This window comes from Cucurbita maxima, unplaced genomic scaffold (assembly GCF_002738345.1).
Source record: "Cucurbita maxima cultivar Rimu unplaced genomic scaffold, Cmax_1.0 Cma_Scf00012, whole genome shotgun sequence".
NCBI classification, from domain to species: domain Eukaryota; kingdom Viridiplantae; phylum Streptophyta; class Magnoliopsida; order Cucurbitales; family Cucurbitaceae; genus Cucurbita; species Cucurbita maxima.
In genome coordinates this window covers 5597710-5612901 of record NW_019272028.1, presented here as the reverse complement: position 1 = coordinate 5612901, position 15192 = coordinate 5597710, and the positions used below count along the sequence as shown (strand labels likewise).

Here is a 15192-nt window from a genome sequence, read left to right as displayed (position 1 = left end):
TTAAAGTTGCTACCAAAGTCGTGTGGATCGTCTTCTAAAACATTAAAGAGATAATCATATTCTGCTAATTGTTGTTGGCTTCCACCATTTCCAAAATTTGCAGCAACATTGTCCAAGTTGGTTGAATCAAGTAAAGCGATGTTCTTTGACATCAACTGAATCCCTTCTGATATGCCACTAAATTCCATTGCTTCTAGCTGCTGAGCTACATCAACTTGATATATATTTGGGACTTGAATTTCATCAAATACACGAAAAGAAGTTACCTCTCGAGTCGTCTTATTGATGCTATATAGAACTGAATTGTAGTTTGAAGTAACATGCTGAAAAATTGTGGTCAAGCATTCTGAGACCATGATTTACAAAGTTGGCGCTAACAAGCAGTCTAGGATTAGGCACAGGTTTAGGAGCAATAAGTTGGAATCTTTTCCCTTCTGAAAGAGAGGTTGAACCTCCCTATGTAGATTTGTTTGCCTCATGATTGTACTGCGTTTGCACCAATGGAGGAAATTGAGTATGGATTGAGAAATTGAATTTGGATGCTTTCATCCTTGGACCTAATTTATTTTTTCTCCCCTTTTCGTGGACTTACTTGGCTTTGTATTTCTAATTCCTCATTTATTCATAAACAACTAAAAGTACATATGGGAAAATAGTAAGCAAACTTGATAGAAGAATACCTGTAGGTGGTTAGCTACCTGGTCCACGATCAAGTATGGTCCATTCAGCAACTTAAGTATAAGTTTTGGGCGACCTTCAAAACATAATAACAACAATTAGAAATGCATCATCGTATTCAAATCCTAAAAAAATAAAAATAACTCGTGTGAGAGGTAAAATTACATTTATCACCCAGTTTGTTAAGGACGTCAAAGAACTTACGACGTCGTTCCACATTCCAAACAATACGTGGTCTGGTATTACGGGAAATAGAATATTCCTTCCCTCTTCCATTATCCTCATCAGCTCTTGTATGTTTAAAATTAATAGGTTTTGAGTAACATGTAACTATCTTCTCCTTGTTTGTTCCTTCTAAGTCATTCGTTGATCTCTTTCCTTCGAAGTATGAAGCAACTAGGGTATCATGGGAATTCGTTGGCATATTTTGCACTTTTTCGTTATAGCTCATAAGTTGATAGATAATACTACAACTATTATTATAACTAGCAGCATCGGTGGACTGAGACAAAACAACAATGTTGTTTTGGATACCGACAGATTCTTTTCCAGATTTGGCATTTTCTACGCAATTTGCTATATGGGTTAGCTTGGCTATGTTTATGTTACTATGATACACGTGTTGCCATACACATTTGAGATCATCCTTAGAAATAGGTTTTTGAAGAAAATAACATGTTCCTTCTACCCATGCTTTCGTAGCTAATAATAGATCAGATACACACATAATTTGTCTTATTGAAACATGAAGAAGGAATACATTCATATCTTATACTTATGAATTTATTTTTAATTCCCGTAAAAAGAATAAGAAGAAATAGTTAAGAAATCAAGTTAACAGTTTCTTTTTTTTATTTGAGAAGTTGTTGATGGATAAAAACAACTATCCATAAGAATTTCATAAATTCAAACCCAATCATACATCTACCACTAAAATGAATTGAGTTTTTTTTAAGGATTGCAACATGTAACCCGATACAAAAAGAAGCATAACATTAACTTTAGACAGTTGCTTAAAAAATTAAAATTAGAATGGTGAAAGAGATTAGTGGAAATACTATGATGCTATGTACCATTATAAGACTGCTGCCTAAGCAATGAACTCAAGTGCTTGAGAGATAAGGTTTCATGATCCACCACCAAGATATGAAGATTTTTGGCAAAACTAGGGAGAGAATCAGGGACCCAATGATTCATATCCTGCAACATTTCCTTTGGAGAGTTTGAGAGAAAGGAGATTAAACTTCTAGATTTGAGAGAAACTAAGAGGACAAATTTTAGGGGAGAGAGATGAACAACCCGAGAAAGAGCAGAGACAAAGTTAAAAGCTTAACATGCAGAGACAAAGTTATAAGCTTAACATGTAGAGACACAAACACTGAAGGTGACACACACACAGAAGGAGACACACAGAAAGTCAGCAACGGTGCTTGGTGCTTAGAGAAACGGGGCTTCATCAAGGCAAAAGCAAGAGGAGAAGGTGACAATTGATAAATAGACGAGAACAAAGAGTGAATGAAAAAGAAGAAAAATGAAATGGAAAGGCATTAAAAGAGGAGGAAGTCAGACCTTAAATTCGAGAGCTTCCATAAGTTGGTAGAGGCAAAAAATGGTGTTGAATGAGCAACACCTTACATTACCACCCGCAAAAACAACATGGGAGGTGGGACATTCATCAAACACGTAGAGGGCAATGACAAAGTAGGAAGTTGTGGGGGTGAATTTGAGTTTAAAGGAGAATACGTGGTGGCTACACGAATCTGAGTAGAAATGAGAGTGAGACCGCACATATTATGCCAATTTTTAGATGGATAAAGATGAACAAGGCCCAACTTTTTGTGATGATCACCATAGAATGGAGAACAGAGGACAAAGGGAGAGGAAGGGGGAGGATACCCCCACTGTGTGTACCCTCAATCCTCGGTTTCATCTACTTTCTTTTTCTAATCTGACAATTTTCTATCTCTTATTGCTTTTTCTCTCACTTTGAAATGAGGCATTACATGTAGAGATGAACTGCTTGGACTACACCTTTGACTTTCACCTCTTTTGTTGTGGCCCCTATTCCCATATCTCTCTCTTGATTTTTCTCTCATTTCACACCATTCAAATCTTGAAAATGAAAAGGCATTAAAAGAGAAGAAAGTTAGACTTTAAATTTGAGAGCTTCCAAAAAGAAGTAGAGACAAAAGATGGGGTTGAATGGGCAACACCTTACATTACCACCAACAAAAACAACATGGGAGGTGAGACATTCATCAAACACATAGAGAGTAATGACAAAGTAGGACGTTGTGGGGGTGAGTTTGAGTTTAAAGGAGAATATTTGATGGCTAAACGAATCTGTGTAGAAATGAGGGTGAGACAGCACATATTATGAAACAGTCTCAATTTGGATGAGAAGCGGGCAATTGCTGAATGGATGAGAGTAGCACAGAGCTGAAACTGTCTCAGTTTGGATTGAAATTTATATCCACAATTTGAAGTAATTTTACAAAATTGGGTGCTTCAAAAGAAATAAAGAGTGAATGAAAAAAAAGAAATCCAACATGGAAAGACATTAAAAGATAAGAAACTAAGATCTTACCTTCAAGAGCTTCCAAAAGAGATTGAAACAAGGAGGAGGCAAAAGATGGGGTTGAATGGTTAACACTTTGTACTATCAGGAGCAAAAACATGGAGGGGGACATTCATCATACGCTTTAAGCAGACCATTAGCTTTAGACCATTGCATAAAAAATTAAAATTAGGATGGTGAAAAGAGATGAATGGAATACTCTATATCATTGAAAGATTGTTGCTCAAGCAATGAAGAAGTGGTTGAGAGACAAGGGTTCATGATCCACTAGCAAGATATAAAATTTTTTGGCAAAGGTAGGGAGAGAATCAGCCGCCCAATGATCCATTTCCTACATTTCTCATTTCTCACAGAGAATCTAAAAGGGAGATTAAAATTCTAGATTTGAGATCATTTCTCACGAAGATTTGTAAAAAGGGAGATTAAACTTCTCGATTTCAGAGAAAACTAGAGAGGAAATTTTTGGGGAGAGAGATGAACAACCGAAAAAGAGAAGAAATAAAGCTAAAGGTTGAAAATGCAAGAAGAGGGAGAGAGTGAGTGATGTTGCTTAGTGAAACAAGCTTGATCAAGGCAAAAGTAAAAGGAGAAGCTGGCGATTGGATGATAGTAGCCCATAGTTAAAGGAGTCAAATAATTGAAATTTATATCCACGAAATAATTTTACAAAATTTGGTGCTTCAAAAGAAATAAAGAGTGGATGAAAAAGAAGAAATTCGATATGGAAAGACATTAAAAAAAAGGAAGGAGGGAGACATTCATCTATTAGGAAGTTGTGGGGGTGAGTTTGAGTTTCAACTACGAATACTAGGTGGGACACGAATTTGAATTGAAAGTAAAGATACCCTATATTATGCCAATGAACAAGGCCCACTTTTTGTGATGATCACCACAATTGTAAAAAGGAAGAGAATTGTGTAAAAGGATAGAGAACTGAGGACAAAGGTAATGATAGGTGTGTATCAACAGAGGCAGAGGCAGAGGAAGAGGGATGGTACCCCACTAGGTGAGTATCAACAAAGGTGAGGAAGGGGAAGGACCCCCACTCGGTGTGTACCCCCCTCCTTGCGGTTTCATCTCCTTCCTTTTTTCTATTTTTCATCGGTTTCTATATCTTTTTGTGGCTTTCTCTCTTACATGTAGTGATAACTTGTTGTTTCATCTCCTTTCTTTTTCTCTTTTTCATCCGTTTTTGTTTTTGTTTGGTTTTTTTTTTTTTGCTTTCTCTCTCTCTCCTTTCTTTTTATGTTTTTCATCCGTTCTCTTACATGTAGTGGTGTGGCCTTCTCTCTCTCCTTTCTTTTTTGAGTTTTACATCGGTTTTTGTTCTTTTGCATGGTTTTCTCTCTTACATAGCAGTGAAGAGCTCTACACTACGCTACAACTTTGACTTTCACATCAATCTCTCTAGGCGTTACTTCTAGCCCCCTTTTTGTAGCTTTCTCTCTTACATGTAGTGATGTACGCAAGGTTATATATTGTAAGCGGTTGTTATCTCTCTCTTGCTTGCTTATATAACATCTCTTTCAAAAATCTCTCTCTACCCTCATTTTCTAAAACCTTCTTTTAAAACTGAGGCTAGAGGCTCGATCATACGTCGCTTGGCCCGACGCAAGAATAAATTGGCTTAACTCACTTATCATTGGAAAGTGAGTGCCGCACAATCGCACGCTGGCTTCAAAAGTGCGATTGTGTCAAGAACTGCTCTACACTACACTGCACCTTTGACTTTCACCTCAACCCCTTTTTGTGCACCTTTGACTTTCACCTCAACCCCTTTTTGTGGCTTTCTCTCTCTCAACCCCTTTTTGTGCACCTTTGACTTTCACCTCAACCCCTTTTTGTGGTTTTCTCTCTTATATGCAGTGATGAACTGCTCTACACTACACTGCACCTTTGACTTTCACCTTAATCTCTCTTGGCGTTATTTCTAGCCCCTTTCTCATATTTCTGTTTCATATAGTTACTTGTGGCCCCTTTCCTGTATTTCGCTCTCACTTGTTTCCATTTCCCATTTTTCACGTGTTTTCGTCTTCCCATATTTCTGTCACGTGTTTTCGGCTGCTTTCCCATATTTCTCTATCGGGTGTTTCAGTTCCCGTTTTCCATATTTCTCTATCGGGTGTTTCAGTTCCCGTTTTCCATATTTCTCTCACGTGTTTCAGTTCCCATATTTCTCTCACATGTTTGAGTTCCCATATTTCTCTCACATGTTTCAGTTCCCATATTTCTCTCACATGTTTGAGTTCCCATATTTCTCTCACATGTTTCAATTCCCGTTTTCCATATTTCTCTCACGTGTTTCAGTTCCCGTTTTCCATATTTCTCTCACGTGTTTCAGTTCCCGTTTTCCATATTTCTCTTACACGTGTTTCAGTTCCCGTTTTCCATATTTCTCTTACACGTGTTTACTGCCCATCTCCCATATTTCTCCCTATGGTTACATGTGTTAGATGAAAGTGTCCCACATTGGTTAATTTAGGGAATGATCATGGGTTTATAATCTAAGAATACACTCTCCATTGGTTTGAGGCCTTTTGGGGGAGGCCAAAGAACTCCAAAAAGAAAAAAGGAGTCAAGCCTCCTCGAAGGTACGAATTGGAGTCGAGCCTCGATTAAGGGGAGGCGTACTTTGTTCGGGGAGGTGTTAGATGAAAGTGTCCCACATTGGTTAATTTAGGGAATGGTCATGGATTTAGATGAAAGTATCCCACATTGGTTAATTTATGGAAGAATACACTCTCCATTGGTGTGAGACCTTTTGGGGTGTAAAAGGATAAAGACTTGAGGGCAAAGGTAGAGGAAGGGGGGTGTGTACCCTCTCCTCTGAGTCCTCGCTTCATTATAGTTACTTCCGACCCCTTTTCCTTTCTTTTTCTAATCTCACTTTGTGGCTCTCTCTCACTTTGAAATTGGGGGTGATGAACTCTTCACTTTTGACTTTCACCTCAATCTAGATTGTCCCTCTCCACTTTTCACTTTCACCTAGCTAGCCCCTTCTCCCAAATTTTTCTCTCATCTCCAAAATTTTTCTCTCATCCCACACAATTTTAACAGTGTTTCTACTCGTGGCATTACATGCAGTGATGAACTGAGTCAACCTAACCTCCCTAGCATGTTGATACTTCTGCTCCTTTTCCGAATTTCTCTCTAATCTCACACAATTTCTCTCACTTTGAAACTTGGAACATTACATGCCGTGATTAATTGCACCTTTGACTTTCACTACAATCTCACTTGTGGTTACTTTTGGCCCCTATCCAGAGATTTCTCTCTCATCTTACACCATTCAAATCTTAAACTAATTTTGTATAAAGAAATTAGTTGAGATTCAGATCTCTTTTAATTTTTTAGGTTTTAAAAAATTAAATTGTGATGTTACCCTTCAATTTTTCAAGAAAATTTAAAAAATACTTTTAAATTGAAAATACGTTAGTTTGGGATGAAATAGTAAATTTTCTTTTTTAAAAAATACTTTAAACTTAAAGTTTCAAAAAGACCATTAAACTTTAAAAAATGTTCTAAAGGTACTCTTGAGTTTTTAAAAATTTGGAGCTAATCTATAAAATGTCAATAGATCGTACAAAAATTAAAATTTTCTTATAAAACGTGAAGAGTGTTAATGTTACTTTTAAAATTTCATGAATATTTTTAAACCTTTTTAAAAGTTGAAGTGTATTAATGAATGGTATTTTTGAAACACCATTAAAATTGTTATTTATATATTTGAAAGTCTATGGATAAAGTATAGACATATTATTAATTTTGTTTATTTTATTCTCATAATTAATAAAAATAGATTTAATTTTGAATTTAATTAGGTATAAATAATAAGATTAAATTAGGGTTTGATCAATGGTTAAACTCTTTTTCCTCTTTTTCCTCTATAAATAATAATATCCAATGAATGAGAGTGTGGGTTAAAAATGATTAAAATTAAAAATAGAATTAAGTGCCGAAGTTAATAAATCCTTCTCCACATTTTTCTTTTCTTTTTATAAGTTTTTCTGTTATTTTTTTTAATTATATTATTAAGTTCAGATTTTGATTTATTTTTTACAACTACTGTTTTAGGAATTTCTTTACAAAACTCGGAAGATATGAAATAAATTGTGTTTACTTCTTTCACTCATTTTTTAACAAAATATAATTATAATTATTTTATGATTTTGAATTCTAGAATAATTTTTTTTTTTATATATTTGAATGGTTTGAAAATAGTTTATCGTATTTCTTTTTATTAGATATTTCTTAAATAGGTAAAATTACATTTAACACCTAGCTTGTTGAGAGCATTAAGAGAACTTGCGACGTCGTTCCACATTCCAAACGACGTGATCTGGTATTACGGGAAATATAATATTCCTTCCGTCTTCCATTATCCTCATGAGCTATTGTATGTCCAAAATTGGTAGGTTTTAAGTAACATGTAACTCTCTTCTTCTTGTTTGTTCTTTTTATGTCATCCGTTGATTTCTTTCCTTCGAAGTATGAAGCAACTAGGATTTCATGGGAATTCATTGGCTTATTTTGCACTTTTTCGTTATAGCTCATAACTTCATAGTTAATACTTCCTATTATTATTACTAGCTGCATCGGTGGACTGAGACAAAGCAACAATGTTATCGTTTTGGATACCGATAGATTCTTTTCCAGATTTGGCTTTATGGGTTAGCTTGACTATGTTTATGTTATTGTGATACACGTGTTGCCATACATATTTGAGATCATCCTTAGAAATAGGTTTCTGAAGAAAATAACACACTCCTTCTGCCAATGCTTTCGTAGCTACCTTTAAGCTCATCGCTGAAGACATTACTGCCCGACAACTAAATAGCTTGAGAATAATGAAGACATTTAATTGAATAAGATAGTAAAGCAAAATTGAGTTTACAAAGGACAACAATATTCATCTTAAGGAGGACGTGCAATAACGAAAAACTGTCCATATCAGGCATGCTACCGTTAACCATATCAGGCACACTAAGTTCATAGAAAAGGAAAAACAAAAATTTAAAACCGAAGGATATTAGGGTTTAGGGTTTGTGAACCAACAAACTAATTATACTTTTAAGAAAATTAATAGATAATAGATCATATACATACTTAATTTGTCGTATTGAAACATAAACAAGGAATGCATTCATATCTTATACTTTTAAGCTCTGAATTTATTTCTAATTATGAGAAAAAGGAAGAGAAGAAATAGTTTTGAGAGAAAGGAGATAAAACTTCTAGATTTGAAGAAACAAAGAGGCTAATTTTGGGGAGAGAGATAAACAACCTAAAAAGTGCAGAGACAAACTTTTAGTTTTGAGAGGAGCTAAGGGGAAATTTTGGGGAGAAAGATTAACAACCCAAGAACCCAAGAAGAGCAGAAACAAAATTAAAGGCTTAACATGCAGACAGACACAAAGGTGACACAAACACCAAACACAGACACAGAAGGAGACACATAGAGAGTCAGCAACGGTGCTTGGTGCTTAGTGAAACGGGACTCATCAAGGCAAATGCATGAGGAGAAGTGATAATTGCTAAATAGATGAGAACAAAGAGTGAATGAAGAAAAAATCTGAAATGGAAAGGCATTAAAAGAGAAGTAAGTTAGACCTTAAATTTGAGAGCTTCCAAAAGTTGGTAGAGGCAAAAGATAGGGTTGAATGGGCAACACCTTACATTACCACCAGCAAAAACAACATGGGAGGTGGGACATTCATCAAACCCGGAGAGGGTAATGACAAAGTAGGAAGTTGTAGGGTGAATTTGAGTTTAAAGAAGAATATTTGGTGGCTACACAAATCTGAGTAGAAATGAGAGTGAGACAACACATATTATGCCAATTTTTAGATGGATAAAGATGAATAAGGCCTAACCTTTTGTGATGATCACCCTGACTTTATGTGTACCCTCTCCTCAATCCTCCGTTTCATCTACTTCCTTTTTCTAATCTCACATTTTTCTATCTCTTTATTGCTCTCTCACTTTGAAACTGCATGCACATATGAATTTTTGGACTACATCTTTGACTTTCATCTCACTTATAGTTATTTCTCCCCCTATTTCGAGATCTCTCTAATTTCTCTCTCATCCTACACAAATTCAAATATTTAACTAATTTTGTATAAAGAAATTAGTTGAGATTTCAACTTCTTTTATTCTTATTCTTATTTATTTTTTTATTTCTTTATATTTTTTATTTTTGATCCTCACTTCTTTAAAATTTCTCTTTCAACCTTTAATTTTTTTTTTAAGCTAATAAGTTTTAAGTAATACCCTTGAATTTTTTAAGAAAAATTTAAAAATACTCCTAAATTAAAAAAACAGAAATACCCTATATGTTAGTATGTTAGTTTTAGATGAAAATTATTAATTTGTTTTTAAAAAATACTTTATGGGTTAGTTTTAGACTTAGGCCCAAATTTCATTGTGTTGTTTGATGGTGTTAATATAACACATGCGGAAGCAATTTGGATTAGGCACTTTTAGAACATCAATTATAGTAAATAACTAGCATGTTCATAAGTATTAAAACTTAATGAGTTTGAATACTAATTTTTTGTAGTTCAAATTTCTTTTTCCTTACGAACCGGTTTCGAACCACCACTAGTGTCTTCTCCACTATCCTCCGGCCTTAAAATGAGATTGTGGAATCCGGTGAGTGACTAAACTTGGGAGAGATTTTGTATGTATGAAGAGAGTGTTTGTGATAGGTTTTTCTCAAACAAGAAGATCTTTCATGTATTATGATCACTCTATTTATAGAGTCATGTTTGCATGCTCATTCAAAGTTGAGATCACCAAATTTTGACACTCAAAATTCCACTCAAATTTGTGGGGTTTATTTGGCAAGCATACAAGTTTGGTTAACCAAATTTTGACACCTCAAAATTCCACTAACATGTATTTTTCCATTAAATGAAGTCACCATTTTGACTTTCTTCATTTTGATTCAACATTCCATTTGAATTATTAATTTCAAATTAAAGTAATATTAAATGATTAATTAAACTATTTAATTAATATTTAATATTAATTCAAATGTCAATCCCAATTAATTTCGACATCTATTTGATTAAGATATTTAAATCTTATCTCAGATTCTCTCTTTGTGTTTAATTCGTAAATAAAACAAAAATGCAGTTAAATATATCGTATATATGTAACGCATTCTCCCTAATTTGAATTCGAACACTTCGAACTCACTCGTCACGTTGTTCTATGGTTTAGTCCGATATGAGCTAGCAGAGGGATCTAATGGACCGATAGATCATGGGCTCCAACGATCCAAGATTAACCGGTTAAACTCATTAACCTTGTTAACCAACATTTGTTAACTACTAAGACATTCCACTATAGCCTAGTAGTTGCACTCCCCTCACTATAGATATATTTATGTCCATTTGATATAACCATTATTAGTAAGTTGATCCTTCACATGTTGTTCCTAACTAGAGTTGGGTCAATTTACTGTTTTACCTCTAAAGTTACTTCTTGTTTCTTATGTCTCACTGATCCTCTAATGAACAATTGGATTGTGGTCCAACTAGTAAACCGAATCCCTCTCAAGCCAATGAGAGGGTGGGGCCCCTTGTTCAAGACATGAAATCAGTACTTAAGGGAACTACCTCTCTTCTATCCCTAAAAGTGGGTAGGAAAGAATTTCATCTTGCACCCCACGTCCCTAGCTATTTACCCAGTCTTACCCCTGAAATGGGAGGCCTATTGAGTCGGCGAACTTGAGCCATTCTCACCCATGCAAATATAAGGATAATTCCGAATAAACAGGAGTTCATGGTTAGCTCAGGATTAAGATCAAGTTACCTAGGTCATCGAATGAAAAGAAAATCAGTCTCAACAGTAAACGACATTATAAAGTGAGAGTGATTTTCTTCATGGTTCGATCTTATGCAATACTCATTGCATAGGATGCCCCCACTCACATGTCTCCACATGTACAATTTTAGTGATCACATTGTTTATATCATATACAAAAGTGGGCTGCATCCATAGTGTCCTCAGAATAAGGTACTCAGTCTTATCCTTATACTATAGATCATTTTGACTATATACTTGAACTTGATCAACTCTTATGTCTCTACATATAGTTCAAGTAATCATACTATAGCCAGAGTGTTCTTAGTTTATTGGATTTAGATTAATGATCGTAAAGTTCACTTTATTCAATAATAATCTTTACTGAATAAACAACAATAATAACTTTATTGAAAATAGAATATGTTTTTGTTTACAAACTATGAGTTTTAAGACATAAAACCCAACATTGCTATGTACACTATTGCTTAAATAATGAAGTCAAATGCTTGAAGAATGGTTCATGATCCACAAGTATGAAAGAAGAAGATTAAATTTCTAGATTTAAGAGAATTTGGAGAGCAAATTTTGGGGGAGAGAAATGAACAACCCAAAAAGGAGAAGAGACAACTAAATTTGAGAGAAGTTGGGGAGCAAATTATGGAGGAGAGAAATGAACAACAAAAAGGAGAAGAGATAAAGCTAAATACTCAACATGCAGAAACAAGACATATATGAATAAGATGAAGAAGAGAGTAAAGAGAGCAAGTGACTGTGAAACAAACGGCGCTTCATCGAGGAAAAAGCAAGAGGAGAAGCTGGATTAATGGATGAGAGTAGTCCATTGCTAGTTGGAAGTGAAATTTATATCCTTAGTACTTTTACAAAATTGGGTGTTTAAAAGGAAACAGAAAATGACTGAATTCAGACATTAGAGAAATGTGTACAGAAAACTTTACAAAAATATGTAAAAAGATAGAGAATTTTATAGAAATGTGTAAAAAGACTGAGAACTTCATAGAAATGTGTAAAAAGACAGATAACTTTAGACAAATGTGTAAAAGGAAAGAGAAACCTGTAAAAGGATAAAGAACTTGGAAGGACAAAGATAGGGAAAAGGGGTGTGTACCCCCACCCTCTCCTCCCAGCCATCGCTTTCATCTCCTCTCTTGTTCTAATCTCACTTTGAAATTGGCTTTACATGCAGTGATGAATTGCTCTGTGCTTACTTTTGGCCCCTCTCTCATATTACTCTTTTATCCTACCCAATTCAAATTCAAATCTTGAACTAATTTCTTTGACTCTTTTTTTATCTTAGATTTCTATCTTATCACCACAATCTTGCTTGTAGTTACCTCTAGCTCCTTTTTTCCATTCCCTTTCTAATCTCAAGTTGTGGTTCCCCTTTCTCTTTCTAATCTCACCTGGTGGCTTTCTCTCTCACTCTGAAGGTGGAGCTTACATGCAGTGATGATATGGCTCTGTTCTTACGGGTCCCTCTTCACAAATTTCTCTCTCATCCCACACCATTCGAACTAATTTCTCTCTCATCCATCACAATTACTATTGTTATTTCTGTCTCTCTCCCCGGATTTTTCTCTCATTCTATACAATTCAAATATTAAACTAATTTCTTGACTTTCATCTCAATCTCGATTGTAGTTACTTCTATCCCCTTTTCCTTTCTTTTTTTCTAATCTCACTTTGTGGCTTTCTCTCTCATTTTGAACGGGAGCTTTGTGATGAACATGTGATGATCTCTCATTACATGTGATAACTCTGATTACATGTGATAACTCCACCTTTGACTTTCACTTAGTGTCTTGCCCCTCTTCTCAAATTTCTCTACCTTTTCACTCTCACCTAGCCTTACTTCTGGCTCTTATTCCCAAATTTCACTCTTTATCTCACACAATTCAAATCTTTGAACTAATTTTGGAAAGAGAAGTTAGTAGAGATTCAAACTTTAACTTTTTATGTCCTTTGAATGTTCCCCTCATTCAAAATTAATAAAAAAAAAATACTCTTTTATTTTGTTTAAAATATTAAGTTTGATGTTACTCTTCTATTTTTTAATTTTTAAGAGAATTTCAAAAATACTCTTAAATTAAAAAAAAAAAAATCAGTTGCACTTGGATGAAAAAACATTAATTTTTTTTTTCAAAAATATCAATTTAAAAAAAAATAAAAAATATCATTAAACTTTCGAAAATGTTTTAAAAGTATCCTTGAGTTTTTAAAAATTTGGATATAATCTATGAGATGTCAATTGATCAGAGATAATCTATAAGATGTTGATAGATCATAAAAAAAAAAAAAATGCTACTTTTAAGGTTTCATTAGTAGTTTTTAAACATAATAGTAATACTAAGTGTCTTTTTGCACTTTTATTTAAAAGTTGAAACGTATCAATGAATGGTATTTTTGAAACACACTTCAAAGTTCAAAAGTATTTTTTAAATAAACTATATTTTTGAACTTTTTTAATTTAAAGTTGGTGAAAGTCATATTTTTTTTAGATATATTAGACATATTTTTATTAATTTAATATTTATTTTATTCTGAAATTTATTTAATTTTAATATTTCAATTTTTTATTAAAACTCATTTTATTTTGAATTTGATTAGGTATAAATAACATTAAATTAGGGTTTAACTAATGGATCCAACCTCTTTTCTCTTCATAAATAATATCCAATGAGGGTATAGGTTAAAAAATGATTAAAATTAAAAATAGAATTGAGTGTACGAGTTAGTTGAGAGATTTTCTTTTTATCCAACCCAAACATTTAGATGGGTTGGATTGGTACCCAAAAAATATTCATGAAATTAAAAAACAATAAAAATGGTTATTTTAAAGATACTCTATACAACAAAAATTCAAAATTAAAAAGAAACTATATAAATTATGATATAATAATATTATTACAAATACATAATAAATAAATCAAAAATGATTATTTTACTTTGTATAACCAAATTAAAAAATATATATATAAATTGTGATATAATAATGTTATTACAAATAGATAATAAATACATTATTATCCATGTGAATTTCATAAACCCAAACTCCATTTAGTTTCTTTCAAGACTACACTTATATATTGCCACATGTTACCATAGACGAAAAAAAGAAAAAAAAGAAAAAAGAAAAAAGAAAAAAGCATAACATTAGCTTTAGACCCTTGCCTTCACCATTGAAAGAATCTGCTCAATCAATGAAATCAAGAGCTTGAGAGACAAGGGTAACCATCAAGATATGAAGATATCAATATGTAAGAAGGGAGATTAAAATTCTAGATTTGAGAGAAACCGAGAGAGCAGCTAAAAGGCCAACATGCAAGAAGAGGGAGAGAGAGTTAGTGACGATGTTTAGTGAAACAAAGCTTTAGTAAGGCAAAAGCAAAAGGAGAAGCTGGTGATTGAATGATAGTAGCCCATAGTTACAAAATTTGGTGCTTCAAAAGAAACAAAGAGTGGATGAAAAAGAAGAAATACGATATGGAAAGACATTGAAAGAAAAGGAAAGAGGGAGACATTCATTAAACATGGCTAAAAGCTCAAGATGCGAGAAGAAGGAGAGAGAGTTAGTGACGGTGAAATCGAGCTTCATCAAGGCAAAAGCAAAATGAGAAGCTGGCGATTGGATGACAGTAGCCCATAGTTACAAAATTTGGTGCTTCAAACGAAACAAAGAGTGGATGAAAAAGAAGAAATCCGACATGGAAAGACATTAAAAGAAAAGGAAAGAGGGGGACATTCATTAAACACGTAGAGGGTAATGACAAAGTAGGAAGTTGTAGGGGTGAGTTTGAGTTTCAATGAAGAATACCTGGTGGATACACGAATCTAAATTGAAATGAAAGACATCATATATTATGTCAATTAATAAGACCCACTTTTTTTTTATGATCGTCACATCTGTGATAAGACAGAGAACTATGTAAAAGAATAGAGAACTTCACATCTCTAATAGGAAGGGGGAGGGTACCCCCACATGGTGTGTACCTTCCTTACCTCCCGTCCTCGTGGTTTCATCTCCTTTCTTTTTCTGTTTTTCACCACTTTTGTTCTTTTTGTGGCTTTCTCTCTTACATGCAGTGATGACTACATTACATTGC

General features: G+C 33.9%; 1 long non-coding RNA gene across 1 annotated transcript; it reads left to right on the top strand.

The window, feature by feature from the left end:
- The first annotated feature begins 1765 nt into the window (after nt 1-1765).
- Nucleotides 1766-14662, top strand: LOC111487022. The gene is made up of 3 exons (XR_002718973.1): nt 1766-2025; nt 2084-2094; nt 14647-14662. It is a non-coding gene; the product is annotated as an uncharacterized LOC111487022 (long non-coding RNA).
- The last annotated feature ends 530 nt before the right edge of the window (nt 14663-15192 follow it).